The sequence below is a fragment of the Scyliorhinus torazame genome, chromosome 2, assembly GCF_047496885.1.
Source record: "Scyliorhinus torazame isolate Kashiwa2021f chromosome 2, sScyTor2.1, whole genome shotgun sequence".
Lineage (NCBI taxonomy): Eukaryota > Metazoa > Chordata > Chondrichthyes > Carcharhiniformes > Scyliorhinidae > Scyliorhinus > Scyliorhinus torazame.
In genome coordinates this window covers 149,175,197-149,190,317 of record NC_092708.1, presented here as the reverse complement: position 1 = coordinate 149,190,317, position 15,121 = coordinate 149,175,197, and the positions used below count along the sequence as shown (strand labels likewise).

General features: G+C 46.1%; 1 protein-coding gene across 1 annotated transcript in view; it reads right to left on the bottom strand.

The window, feature by feature from the left end:
- Window positions 1-15,121, bottom strand: part of ankar (ankyrin and armadillo repeat containing) — a 397,884-nt gene that overhangs the window by 280,153 nt on the left and 102,610 nt on the right. The gene's annotated exons all lie outside the window — the stretch shown is intronic.

The following is a 15,121-nucleotide window of genomic DNA, read 5'->3' as shown; positions in this document are numbered from 1 at the left end:
ATATGTCCAAGCATTGCCAAGGTTTGACGAGAAGGAGGTAGAAGCATTTTTCATTTCATTTGAGAAGGTGGCTAAACAAATGAAATGGCCACAGGGCATGTGGGGATTACTGATTCAAACAAAGCTGGTAGGGAGGGCGAGTGAAGTGTTTGCATCACTATCGGAGGAGGTATCTGTGATGTATGAGGAGGTGAAAAAATCCATCTTAGGTGCATATGAACTTGTGCCTGAAGCCGACAGACAAAGGTTTCAAAATTTGAGGAAAGAATTTGGTCAAACATCCATGGAGTTTGAAAGGATCAAACAGAGTAATTTTGATAGGTGGATGAGGGCTTTGAAAATAGACCAAACGTATAAAGCTCTCAGAGAAATTATACTTTTGGAGGAGTTTAAAAATTCAATTCCTGATGTAGCGAGAACTCGTGTGGAAGAGCAGAGGGTTAAAACTGCGAGATTAGCAGCAGCAATGGCAGATGATTCTGAATTAGTTCATAAATCAAAGTTTGGTTTACGACATCAGTTTCAGCCTCTGAGGGATAGAAACTGGGGACATGAGAAATACTCAAGTGGCAGAAGCAAAGGTGATCGGATGGGAGATAATAAGGAGAGTGTACCTCAGATAAAAAAAGAAATCCAGGAGAGCGGAAAATAAATGAAAAGTTTCAAATGTTTTCACTGTAATGAACTGGGCCATGTGAAGTCACAGTGTTGGTGGTTGAAGAATAGCACTGGGAAGGCTGATGTGATAAAACAGGATAAGACGGCAGGGTTTGTTAAAGTGGCAAAGGAAAGCCCAAGTGAAACGAAGGAGGTGCAAAAGATTGTACAGCCTGATCAAGAGGTGACTGATAAGAAGGTGCCAAATGTCTTTAAATAATTTACTTGTGTGGGTAAAATTTACTCATGTGTATCAGGAGGAGCGGGTAAAGAAATCACAATTTTAAGAGATACAGGAGCTAGTCAACCTTTAATGGTAAGAGATGAGGAGTTATGTAGTTTGAGAAGAATATTGCCAGAAAAGGTGGTAATATGTGGAATTCAGGATGAGAAGAGTAGTGTTCCATTATATAAGGTAAGGTTGGAAAGTCCAGTGAAGAGTGGTGAAGTGGTAGTAGGAGTAATAGAGAAACTATCTTGTCCAGGAATACAGTTTATCTTGGGTAATGATATAGCTGGATCGCAGGTGGGAGTGATGCCTACTGTGGTTGATAAACCAGTGGAAAATCAGACAACTGAAGTGGTGAAGGGCGAATATCCTGGGATTTTTCCGGATTGTGTAGTAACAAGGTTGCAAAGTCACAGGTTAAGACAAGAGGAAAAGTCAAAGATTGAAGATGAAGTTGAAGTGCAATTATCAGAAACAATATTTGATCCGATGGTTGGAAAAGAACAGATGGAGGATGAGGCAAATATTTTTAGTTCAGGAAAATTGGCGGAGTTACAACAGAAAAATGTAGAAATAAAACGGATGTCTCAGAAGGCATAGACGGAAGAGGACTCTGAGTGTATGCCAGAGAGTTAGTACCGTAAAAGTAATGTCTTGATGAGAAAATGGAGACCATTACATATGCAGGCAGATGAAAAGTGGGCAGAAGTTCATCAAAATCATCAAGTAGTATTGCCGGTAGGGTATAGAAAAGAGGTGTTGCGAGTTGCACATGAGGTACCAATGGGAGGTCATTTGGGAGTAAGGAAAACTCAAGCTAAAATCCAGAAACATTTTTATTGGCCTGGACTACATAAAGATGTAGTTAAATTTTGTCAATCATGTCACACATGTCAAGTGATAGGGAAACCTCAAGCAGTGATAAAACCTTAATACCCATTCCAGCATTTGAGGAACCTTTTACAAGGGTCCTAATTTATTGCGTAGGACCACTTCCTAAAACGAAAAGTGGGAATCAATATCTTTTGACTGTAATGGATGTGTCTACTAGGTTTCCAGAGCTCATTCCAGTATGTAATATTACAACCGAAAAGATTGTGGAGGAATTGCTCAAATTCGTTACTAGATATGGACTACCTACAGAAATACAATCGGATCAAGGATCAAATTTTACATCAAGGTTATTCAAAGAAGTAATGGATAGCTTAGGAAAAAAACAATTTAAATCAACTACGTACCATCCAGAATCGCAGGGAGCGTTAGAAATGTGGCATCAGACATTAAAGACAATGTTGAGGGCTTATTGTCAAGATTACCCAGAGGATTGGGATAAAGGAATTCCATTCGTACTGTTTGCAATTAGAGATGCACCTAATGAGTCAACCAAATTCAGTCCTTTTGAACTAATTTTTGATCATGAGGTAAGAGGACCACTTAAATTGGTGAGTGAGAAATCAGAACTTACATTATTGGATTACGTGTCAAATTTTAGGGAACAATTAAATAGAGCAGGTGAATTGGCTAGACAACATTTAAAAGTTGCACAAAATGTGATGAAACGGGTCGTGGACAAGAAATCCAACGTTCGTAGTTTTGCCTGTGGAGATAAAGTTTTAGTATTGTTACCAGTGGTAGGTGAACCTTTAAAAGCAAGGTTTTGTGGACCTTATCAGATTGAAAGTAAATTAAGTGAGGTGAATTATGTGGTACAAACACCAGGTAGAAGGAAGACTCACCGAGTGTGTCATGTGAATATGCTTAAAAGGTACTTTGAAAGGGAAGGAGAGAAAAAGGAGGAGGTTTTAATGATTCTCACTCAAAGTGATGAACCAAATCCAGATGACTGTGAATTTGACATATCTCAAATTAAATTGGAAAACGAGAATGTTCTTAAAAATTGGGATAAATTGTTGAGTTACCTTCCAGAGGAAAAACAAATTGACCTGAAAGAGTTATTGATATCACATGGGCAGGTTTGTGGAGATAAATTGGGAAGTACTAAAATGGCTATACATGATGTAGATGTGGGAAATGCTGTTCCAATCAAACAACATCCATATAGACTTAACCCTTTAAAATTGGCACAGGTTAACAAAGAGATTGCGAGTATGCTTAAAAATGGCAAAATTGAAGTGGGTTGCAGCCATTGGAGCTCACCCATAGTGATGGTACCAAAACCGGGTAGTACCCAACAGTTGTGTGTGGACTATAGAAAGGTTAATGCAGTTACAAGAATGGACTCTTATCCTATCCCACGTTTGGAGTATTGCATTGAGAAAGTGGGACAATCAGCTTTTATTTCCAATTTAGATTTAATTACAGGTTACTGGCAGGTACCTTTATCCGAAAGGGCGAAGGAGATTTCAGCTTTTGTGACTCCAGATGGTATATACCAATTCAAAGTTATGCCATTTGGCATGAAAAACGCCCCAGCCACATTTCAACGGTTAACTAACAAAGTCATTTCAGGATTACCCAATTGTGTGGTATGCATCAACGATCTGGTAATTTTCACCCAGGCATGGAAAGAACATTTAAAACATCTGATGGAGTTATTCGATCGACTTCAGGAGGCGGGTTTGGTGATAACCCTAGCCAAAAGTGAATTTGTAAAATCCCAAGTCACTTTCCTTGGCCATACAATCGGACAGGGTGAAATGGTCCCACGGGATGTGAAAACAAAGGTTTTTGGGGAGTTTCCGATACCCTCGACACGGCGGGAAATAATGCGATTTCTTGGTATGAGTGGATTTTACCGGAAATTTGTACCGAATTTTAGCAGTGTGGTCGCTGCACTGACGGACTTGCTCAAGAAGCGTAACAAATTCCAGTGGACAGCGGAATGTCAACAGGCATCTGATGGTCTGAAGGCTGTGTTAACCACTGCTCCTGTGTTAGCCATCCCAAATTATTCAAAGTGGCGGTTGATGCGAGTGATGTGGGCTTATGTGCGGTGCTTGTACAAGCCGACAACGAAGGGCTAGAGCGGCCTATTGGTTATTTTTCAAAGGAATTGAATCTTCACCAGAAAACATGTTCAACGATTGAGAAGGAGACTTTGAGTTTGGTGTGGCTTTGCAAGATTTTCACATTTATGTGACCAGCAATTCGTATGACACCATTAGATATACTGATCATAATCCGTTGACGTTTTTGGAGCAATTCTGAAATAACAATGCAAGGCTTTTTCGCTGGAGTTTAGTGTTACAGCCATTTCATTTAGAAATAGTACATGTGGTAGGACAAGAAAACGTGATAGCTGATGCTTTGTCACGAATGTGATGAACAGAAGCAGGTTCAGTTGGAGGAAGGAGAACAAAAATGAACTATATTATTATACCTGTTTGCGTGGGTTGTTTTTTTGAAATGAAAAAGTATATTTACCGTGTGCATTTCTTAAAGGATAGGGAAAAGGTGAAAAATGAAACCATCTTGAAGTTGTTGGTTTATTTATTTTTTCTTGGGGGGAGGTGTCATGAGAATGTCACTTTAAGAAATGGTAGTCTGCTGAAGTTACTGCAGTGATGTCAGAATGTGGGTGGAGCTGAGCTCTGGTTCTGGTTTTTAGTTTCACTTTGAGAAAAGCTTGGGTGTGTCGGTGTTTTTTTGGTTTCGTTTCAGTTTTGGAGCTGCAGTCAGCCACAGAAAGTGCAATGTTGTTCCCTCTGCCATGTAAAGACTACCTCTTGATCATTTAGTGAATTCAGAGTTATAACTGTTCTCAGTAGTGAATTTAAACCTGATGTGCTTCTGTTAAAAGTTTTTTTTTAGTCTTATGGATGTTAAAAGGAAAGTAAGGATTACTTAGTGTTGTATTCTTTGGGGGTTGTATTAGAATTGATGGTTGCTAAGATGTTCACTGTATGTTTTAAAAAGGCTAACTTCAGTTCATAGAATAAACATTGTTTTGCTTTAAAAAATACTTTTCGATTTCTGCTGTATCACACCTGTAGAGTGGGCTGTGTGCTCCCCATGCCACAATCTATTAAAAGTTGTGGATCAGGTGAACTCCATGATACATTTTGGGGTTTTCTAAACCCTGGCCCATAACATAAAGAGCTTCGGGGGTTCATTGAGCACATCGGTGGGGTGGATTCGTGGAGATTTGGGAGACCAAGGGCGAAAGAATTTTCATTTTACTTCCATGTGCACAAGTTGTACTCCCGAAGAGACTTTTCCATGTTTAACAAGACGTTGTTAGCAGGGATGGTTGATACCGAGTATTCGGCAATAGTGGTGTCGGACCATGCCCCCCACTGGGTGTATCTACGAGTGAACAAAGTGGGGGTGTCCAGCTCCTGCAATGAAGGTTGGATGTGGGATTGTTGGTGGAGGAAGAGGTGTGTGAGCGGGTGAGGAGGTCCATCCAGGGTTATGTGGAAATTAATGACACGGTGAGGTTTCTGCAGGTATGGTTTGGGAGGCACTGAAGGCAGTGGTCACGGGGGGGGGAGTTTATTTTGATTTGGACACATAGGGAGAAGGCGGAGCGAATGGAGATAGAAAGGCTAGTGGAGAACATCCTGCAGGTGGACAGGAGATATGCAGAGGCCCCGGAGGCGGGGCTGCTAAAGGAATGGCAGATGGAGTTTAGGTTATTATCTACAGGTAAGGTGGTGGGGCAGTTGAGAAGGGTGAGAGGGGTGGCATATGTGTATGGGGAAAAGGCAACAGGATGCTAGCGCACCAGTTGAGGAAGCAGGAGGCGGTGAGGGAGATTGGGAAAGTGAAGGACACAGGTGGGAATACGGTCCTGGAACTGGCGGGTGTGAATGGGGTGTTTCGGGACTTTTATAGTAAATTGCATGAGTTGGAACCCCCAGCCGGGGTGGAGGGGTGAGGCGGTTTCTGGAAAGATTGGAGTTCCCGAAGGTTGATGAGGAGTTGGTGGAGGACCTGGGGCCCCAATTGGCTGGCAGACGTGGAGGGGTTGGAGGCGATGCAATCGGGTAAGGCCCCGGATCCGGACAGGTACCCGGTCGAATTCTACAAGACGTTCTCAGGGGTATGAGACCGCTGTTTTTAAGGGCTTTCAATGAGGCAAAGGAGCTGTGAGTACTTCCCCCGACATTGTCACAGCTATTGATCTCCCTCATTCTAAAGCGAGATAAGGATGGGGAACAATGTGGGTCATATAGACCAATCTCCCTGTTAAATGTAGATGCTAAACTACTGGCGAAGATCTTGGCCTCGAGGATTGAGGAATGTGTCCCAGGGGTAATAAGGGAGGACCAGACGGGGTTTCTTAAGGGGAGACATCTGGCGGCCAACATCAGGAGGTTACTTAATGTGATCATGATGCCTCCAGTGGTGGTGGCCATGGACGCAGAGAAGGCTTTTAATTGAGTGGAATGGGAAAACCTCTGGGAGGTCCTGGGGCGGTCTGGGTTTGGGCAGGGATTTGTGGACTGGGTGCGGTTGTTATATCAGGCACTGGTGGCAAGTGAGTGAACGAATCGGGTGAGATCATATTATTTTTGGTTACACCGAGGGACGAGACAGGGCTGCCCAGTTTCGCCACTGCTGTTTTCCTTGGCTAGAGTCGTTGCCATTGGCACTGAGAACGGTGAGGGTCTGGCAGGGGATAGTCAGGGGGGGGGGGGGGGGATCACAGGGTCTCGCTTTACGCCAGGCATTGTCACGGTCGGGGGCGTGACCCGTAGGTGGGTCGCGTGACCCGTAGGTGGGTCGCGGGCGGGCGTCGGGAGGGCCGCGGAGCCATCCGTCGCGCGCTCCCGATCATGCAAATACGCGCGCAGAAGCTGGCTTTTAGTAACGGCAGCTGCAAGCGGCCTTCAAAATGGCCACGAACATATTAAAAAAATACGACCGCACTGCGCATAGGTGCCTACTCATTGGTGCGCATACGCAAAACTCTGCGTATGCGCACCGATGAGCGGGCACACATGCGCAGTGCGGCCGCATCTTTTTTATACAGTCGCAGCCTTTTTTTTACAAGTTCGGGGGAGTTTTTATTTGATAAACCTTTACAGGAAAAAAGTGCAGAAACTGAAAATGTTTTCATCCTCTAGAAATTGGAGGTTCACCACATTTCCCCTAAACATTACAAGGTAAGAGAAAATGGTGGGTCGCGCAGGTCAGACGACATGGGCCCTGAAGGTCGGCTGGCGTGGGTTGCGAAGGTCGGCTGACTTGGGTCGTGAAGGTCGGCTGGCATGGCCCGTGAAGGTCGGCCGGGTTGAGTCCCGAAGGTTGGCTGGTTGGTAAAAGTGGGTCCCCGGAATAAAAGTTTCAAAAACACTGCTTTACGCGAATAATTTACTTTTATACATATCGAACCCGCTTAGGGGGATTGGAGGGATTCTGCGGATATTAGAGGAATGCGGTCGATTTTCGGGATATAAATTGAATATGGGTAAGAGCAAGGTCTCTGCGATTCAGGCGAGGGGCAGGAGAAGAGATTGGATGAGATGCCGTTCAAGGTGGTGGTGGGAGATTTTGGTATTTGGGCAACCAGGTGGTGAAGGAATGGGAGCAGCTGCATGGTCGGTTTGGTGGAACAGATGAGGGGAGACTTTTGGAGGTGGGATGTGCTCCCGTTGTCATTGGCGGAGCGGGTTCAGACAGTGAAAATGACGGTCCTACCGAGGTTTTTGTTCGTCTTTCAGAGCCTTCCAATTTTTATCCCCAAGGCATTCTTTACAAAAGTAAATCAGGTGATCTTGGGATTTGTTTTGGTGAGTAAAACCCCGCGGTTCAGAAGTTGTTGCTGGAGCGGCGGCTTGAGAGGGGAGGGGGGTAGGAATTGAAGGGGTGTGGGGTTGGGATGCGATGCGCTGTCCTTGCCTCTGGCCAGTCCGCCCCCTCTACACCCCCCCTCCCAGTCGGTGAACCTGGAGATGATCAGAATGTGCCGTGCACGTTGACTCTGGTGCACACGTTATGCAGCCTTGCCTGCCTCCCAGTCTCCATGTTCTGCCCACCCTGGTCCTCCTCCGCATTCTCCTCGTTCGATGTTGGATTTGTTTATTGTCGTGTATACCGGGGTACAGTGAGAAGTATTGTTCTATGTGCAGCTCAGGCAGATCATTCTGTACATGAAAACAAAATACATAAAAGGGCAAACATAAAGTGCACAATGTAAATACATAGACACAGGCAGCGGGTGAAGCATACAGGAGTGTAGTACTACTCGGTAGAGAAGATGTGCGAAGTGATCAGTTCAATCCATAAGAAGGTCGTTTAGGCGTCTGGTAACAATGGGGAAGAAGCTGTTTTTGAATCTGTTAGTCCGTGTTCTCAGACTTTTTTATCTCCTGCCTGATGAAGAAGTTGGAAGAGTGAATAAGCTGGATGCCCGTTTTCCCAAGGCAGTGGGAGGTGTAGATAGAGTCAATGGATGGGAGGCGGGTTTGTATGATGGACTAGGGTGTGTCCACGAGTCTCTGTAGTTTCTTCCGGTCTTGGGCTGAGCAGTTGCCATACCAGGCTGTGATGCAGCTCCCTAGGATGCTTTCTATGGTGCACCTGTAAAGGTTGGTAAGAGTTCATGTGTACATGCCGAATTTCCTTAGTTTCCTGAGGAAGTATAGCTGCTGTTGTGCTTTATTGGTCGTAGTGTCGACGAGGGTGGAGAAGGACAGATTTTTGGTGATGTGCACACCTAGGAATTTGAAGCTGTCAACCAAATCCACCTCGGCCCCATTGCTGCATACAGGGGTATGAACAATAGTTTGCTTCATGAAGTCAATGACCAACTTTTTAGTTTTGCTGACATGGAGGGAGAGATTGTTGTCATTACATCACTCCACTAGGCTCTCTATTTCCTTCCTGTATTCTGATGCATCGTTGTTCGAGATTCGACCCACTACTGTCGTGTCCACAGCAAACTTGTAGATGGAGTTGGAGCCAAATTTTTCCACGCAGTTGTGTGTGTATAGGGAGTATAGTAGGGGGCTAAGTATGCAAATTCCATTTGATCTAGGCATCCTGGGAGTATGGAGTTGATGTGCTTCATGACCAACCTCTCGAAGCACTTCATTATGATTGATGTCACGGCCACTGGACGGTAGTCATTGAACACATTGCCTGGTTCTTCTTTAGCACCGGTATGATGGTGGTCTTCTTGAAGCAGATGGGGATCTCGGAACGGAGTAGGGAGAGGTTGAAGATGTCCGGCAACACATTTGTCAGCTGGTCCACGCAGGATCTGAGTGCATGACCAGGAACCCCGTCTGGACCTGTAGCCTTCCAAAGGTTCACTTTCAAGAAGGCCAATCTGACTTTGGAAGCTGTGACAGTGGGTATGGGTGTGTCCGTGGCTGCTGGGCAGTTGACAACGGTGTGATAGTTTCCTGCTCGAACCAAGCATAGAATGCATTGTGTTCATCAGGGAGGGGTGCGCTGCTGCTGGAGATTCTGCTCGGCTTCGCTTTGTAGCCCATTATGTCGTTTAAGTCTTGCCACAACCGACGTGTTGTAACGCTACTCTGTGACTCTAGCTTGGTCTGATATTGCCTCTTGGCATCCCGGATGACTTTGCGGAGGTTGTACCTGGATTTCTTGTATAGGTCAGGGTCGCTTGACTTGAATGCCTCAGACCTGGCCTTCAGTAGTATGGTGTTCTTTGTGATTCTTATTATCAGGATGGATGTTGTAGTGTTCACAAAAATCACAGAAGCTAAGTTCAATAACAAAGCTAACATTTATTACATTACTTATTAAAGCTCGATCACTTACTCCTATAGCAATTAATAATCTACACTCCACTAACACTGGTTTCTACACTGTATCTACAACTGTTCTCTGCATGCTCTAAACGTCTCCTCTGCACTCTCTCCAGCCCTCTCACAGAAGCCTGAAAGTCAGTGCTTTATATAGTTCTGCAGCTAGCTCTATCTGGTGGTCAATTATGATATTACATTCACCCTTTATATTGTAGACATTCTACATAATGTTACAAGTAGGGAGTCAATCACCCGATTAAGCCATGGTTTCTGGTTAGGGAACATATCTACCACTTTCTTTGGCATGCAGATATCTACACATTTGCTGATAAAGTCTGTGACAGTGAAGGCATACTCGTTTAGATTGGTCGCTGAGTTCTTAAATATGGACAAGTCCACTGACTCCAAGCAGTCATGTAGGAACTCTTCTGCTGCTTCAGTCCAGCACTGCACGACTTTCTTAACCGGATTCTCCCGCTTCCGTTTCTGCCTGTATGCCGGGAGAAGGAGCACCGTCTTATGGTCCAATTTTCCGAAGTGCGGTCGGCGGATGAGGCCTGGCCTTCATCCTCCACCTGCAGCATGTTGCCCCTCTGCTGTGCGATGTTGTAGAGGATGCAACAGGCAGCCATGATGCGGGCGACCCTCTCAGCATCATACTGGATGGCCCCTTCAGAGTGGTCCAGGCACCTGAACTGCACTTTCAGGAATCCGAAGCACCGCTCAATCACATCCTTGGGCTCCGCATCGGTCTGTGGCCTCCGGATAGGCGTCAGCAGCCATGTCCACAGCGGATAACCCCTGTCACCCAGGAGCCAAGCCGATGTCAAGAATCGTTGAGTGTGCCAGGATGAAGGAGTCGTGCACACTGCCCAGGTATCGGGCACAGACGTGTATGATGTGCAGCTAATGGTCACATATCAGTTGCATGTTCATCGAGTGGATCCCCTTTCGGTTTGTGTGGAGCAGCCTGGTATCGCTGGTACTCATAGGGGGACATGCATCCTGTCGATCACTCCCTGGACCCGGAGCATCCCGTTGATGGCAACGAACCTTGCTGTTCGGGCAACCTGGTGGGCTGGATCCACATTGAAGTGGATGTAATGATTCGGCTGGGCATATAGGACCTCCGTGACTGCACGGATGCACCTGTGCACCGAGGTCTGTGAGATCCCAGACAGATCCCCACTCGGCACCCAGAAGGATCCCGTCACGTAAAGGTTCATGGCGATGGTCACATTGACGGCCACCGAGAGCGGGTGTTCTTCCCCATACCCTCTTTGTGTCAGGTGTGCCATCATTTGGCTGACATGTCGCACTGTTTCTCTGCTGAGCTGGAATCTTTGACGGAATGCCTGGTCTGACAGGTCCTTGAATGACAAGCGGTGCAGGTACACATGAGGACTCATGCTTCGCCTCCTTAGCACCTTCTCCTCCTCGGCCAGTGTCACTCTGCAGAACCAGGGACCAAGGTGAGTGGTCAGTGGGTGCGAGGCAAGATAGCCGTCGTAATGGTGATCTGTGCCTGGGCACGCTGCTGTCCCGTGGGGGGGGATCATCTCAGCCACTCAGTCTATTCCCCCCATTCCCCCCCCCCTCCACTGACCTTGGCAGGGCTCCCCACACACCAACCAGCACGGCCAGTGTCCAGGCCAGCAGCCCTCAGTCTCACCTCTCCAGGTCCTCCCTTCTTTCTCTCTCCCTCAGCAGCCACCACGCTGATTTCACAACTTTTGAAAGCACAAGTGAGCCGTGCCATCGGGAACTCGGCCCATCAGAGGCGGAGAATCGCGGAGGCCCTGGAGAATACCGGGTCGGGCCCGCTAATGACATGCAAACGTTGTTTACTGCACGTGCATTCTGGTATAGAACATAGAACATAGAACAATACAGCGCAGTACAGGCCCTTCGGCCCACGATGTTGCACCGAAACAAAAGCCATCTAACCTACACTATGCCATTATCATCCATATGTTTATCCAATAAACTTTTAAATGCCCTCAATGTTGGCGAGTTCACTACTGTAGCAGGTAGGGCATTCCACGGCCTCACTACTCTTTGCGTAAAGAACCTACCTCTGACCTCTGTCCTATATCTATTACCCCTCAGTTTAAAGTTATGTCCCCTCGTGCCAGCCATATCCATCCGCGGGAGAAGGCTCTCACTGTCCACCCTATCCAACCCCCTGATCATTTTGTATGCCTCTATTAAGTCTCCTCTTAACCTTCTTCTCTCCAACGAAAACAACCTCAAGTCCGTCAGCCTTTCCTCATAAGATTTTCCCTCCATACCAGGCAACATCCTGGTAAATCTCCTCTGCACCCGCTCCAAAGCCTCCACGTCCTTCCTATAATGCGGTGACCAGAACTGTACGCAACACTCCAAATGCGGCCGGACCAGAGTTCTGTACAGCTGCAACATGACCTCCCGACTCCGGAACTCAATCCCTCTACCAATAAAGGCCAACACTCCATAGGCCTTCTTCACAACCCTATCAACCTGGGTGGCAACTTTCAGGGATCTATGTACATGGACACCTAGATCCCTCTGCTCATCCACACTTTCAAGAACTTTACCATTAGCCAAATATTCTGCATTCCTGTTATTCCTTCCAAAGTGAATCACCTCACACTTCTCTACATTAAACTCCATTTGCCACCTCTCAGCCCAGCTCTGCAGCTGATCTATATCCCTCTGTAACCTGCTACATCCTTCCACACTATCGACAACACCACCGACTTTAGTATCGTCTGCAAATTTACTCACCCACCCTTCTGCGCCTTCCTCTAGGTCATTGATAAAAATGACAAACAGCAACGGCCCCAGAACAGATCCTTGTGGTACTCCACTTGTGACTGTACTCCATTCTGAACATTTCCCATCAACCACCACCCTCTGTCTTCTTTCAGCTAGCCAATTTCTGATCCACATCTCTAAATCACCCTCAATCCCCAGCCTCCGTATTTTTTGCAATAGCCTACCGTGGGGAACCTTATCAAACGCTTTGCTGAAATCCATATACACCACATCAACTGCTCTACCCTCGTCTACCTGTTCAGTCACCTTCTCAAAGAACTCAATAAGGTTTGTGAGGCATGACCTACCCTTCACAAAGCCATGCTGACTATCCCTGATCATATTATTCCTATCTAGATGATTATAAATCTTGTCCCTTATAATCCCCTCCAAGACTTTACCCACTACAGACGTGAGGCTCACCGGTCTATAGTTGCCGGGGTTGTCTCTGCTCCCCTTTTTGAACAAAGGGACCACATTTGCTGTCCTCCAGTCCTCTGGCACTATTCCTGTAGCCAATGATGACATAAAAATCAAAGCCAAAGGTCCAGCAATCTCTTCCCTGGCCTCCCATAGAATCCTAGGATAAATCCCATCAGGTCCCGGGGACTTATCTATTTTCAGCCTGTCCAGAATTGCCAACACCTCTTCCCTCCGTACCTCAATGCCATCTATTCTATTAGCCTGGGGCTCAGCATTCTCCTCCACAACATTATCTTTTTCCTGAGTGAATACTGACGAAAAATATTCATTTAGTATCTCGCCTATCTCTTCAGACTCCACACACAATTTCCCATCCCTGTCCTTGACTGGTCCTACTCTTTCCCTAGTCATTCGCTTATTCCTGACATACCTATAGAAAGCTTTTGGGTTTTCCTTGATCCTTCCTGCCAAATACTTCTCATGTCCCCTCCTTGCTCGTCTTAGCTCTCTCTTTAGATCCTTCCTCGCTACCTTGTAACTATCCATCGCCCCAACCGAAACTTCACACTTCATCTTCACATAGGCCTTCTTCTTCCTCTTAACAAGAGATTCCACTTCCTTGGTAAACCACGGTTCCCTCGCTCGACGCCTTCCTCCCTGTCTGACCGGTACATACTTATCAAGAACACGCAGTAGCTGATCCTTGAACAAGCCCCACTTATCCAGTGTGCCCAACACTTGCAGCCTACTTCTCCACCTTATCCCCCCCAAGTCACGTCTAATGGCATCATAATTGCCCTTCCCCCAGCTATAACTCTTGCCCTGCGATTGACGATTGATGATTGACGCCGCTGTCGAGGTGATGGAAAATCTCGATTTGGCGGCAGAATTGATTCTCTGCCAAATCGCCTTTCCCGATTTCAGCGTCGCCCAATGGAGAATCCCACCCAAGATCTTTTAGAATATTGTCAGCTTTGAAAAACATCTCTAGCCACTCCACATATACACCAAAAGACCCTTGGTCACAGCTGTATTGCCTAGTTACCTGACAAATCGCAAAAGCGCAGCCATCTTGGAAAGCCAGTCTTCCCATGTGTCCAACTCAATTTTTGGACTCGATTTTAAGCCTTTTTCTCAAACAAAGAACACTCAGTCCATCAGTTGGTTAGTTGAAAACTCCGATCCAAATTTTTCAGCTGGGCAATTTATAATCCAATTCTCGTCTTTGGACTGTTATACCTTCACAATAAACATTATCCACATGTACAACATGAACACCGGGTGAAAGATACAGATTTCATTTTATTTTTCTTCTTCAGCCGAATGGCAGCATGGTAGCATTGTGGATAGCACAATTGCTTCACAGCTCCAGGGTCCCAGGTTCGATTCGGGCTTGGGTCACTGTCTGTGCGGAGTCTGCACATCCTCCCCCTGTGTGCGTGGGTTTGCTCCAGGTGCTCCGGTTTCCTCCCACAGTCCAAAGATGTGCAGGTTAGGTGGATTGGTCATGATAAATTGCCCTTTGTGTCCAAAATTGCCCTTAGTGTTGGGTGGGGCTACTGGGTTATGGGGATAGGGTGGAGGTGTTGACCTTGGGTAGGGTGCTCTTTCCAAGAGCCGGTGCAGACTTGATGGGCCGAATGGCCTCCTTCTGCACTGTAAATTCTATGATAATCTATGAATGATCACAAGATGGTGCTATTACACCCTTGCCTCAGTGGACATGTCACTTTTGCAAAAGAAAAATGACCCACTTTGAGAGCTGTGACTAGGAATGGTCTGGGTACCTTACATTTTTCAGCCACTTCAACTGCTAACATTTAATTGGAGACTAAACCTAGGGTCATCCTTATCCCGATGGTTCAGTACCATATCGTGTAACATTTTGTGAACATTGTTGGGTCAGAATTCTGGAACTCCTTATCGAACAAAATTATGGGACTATCTTTGCCATATGAAATGCAACACCTCAAGAAAACACTTCACCACCATCTCCTCAAAGTGGAATGGACGGGCAATAAATGCCGACCTTTCCAAAAACACCCATATCCCCAAAAACATAATGAGCCACTGACATCTCTCTGCACATTTTTCTTAATGTAAAGCAATTACCTTTCATAACAGAAATAGGAAAACAAAATTTATTGTATAAGGTGCCATTTGATTGAGTCTGGTACCCTTCTTATTTGTACTCCTCTCTAAATGTCCAAAGTCTTTTAGTAACTACATGGAAAATAGCTGACAACATGGGGTAACGGTGGCACAGTGGTTAACATTGCTGCCTCTCAGTGCCAGGGACCCGGTTCGATTCCAACCTTGGGTGACTGTA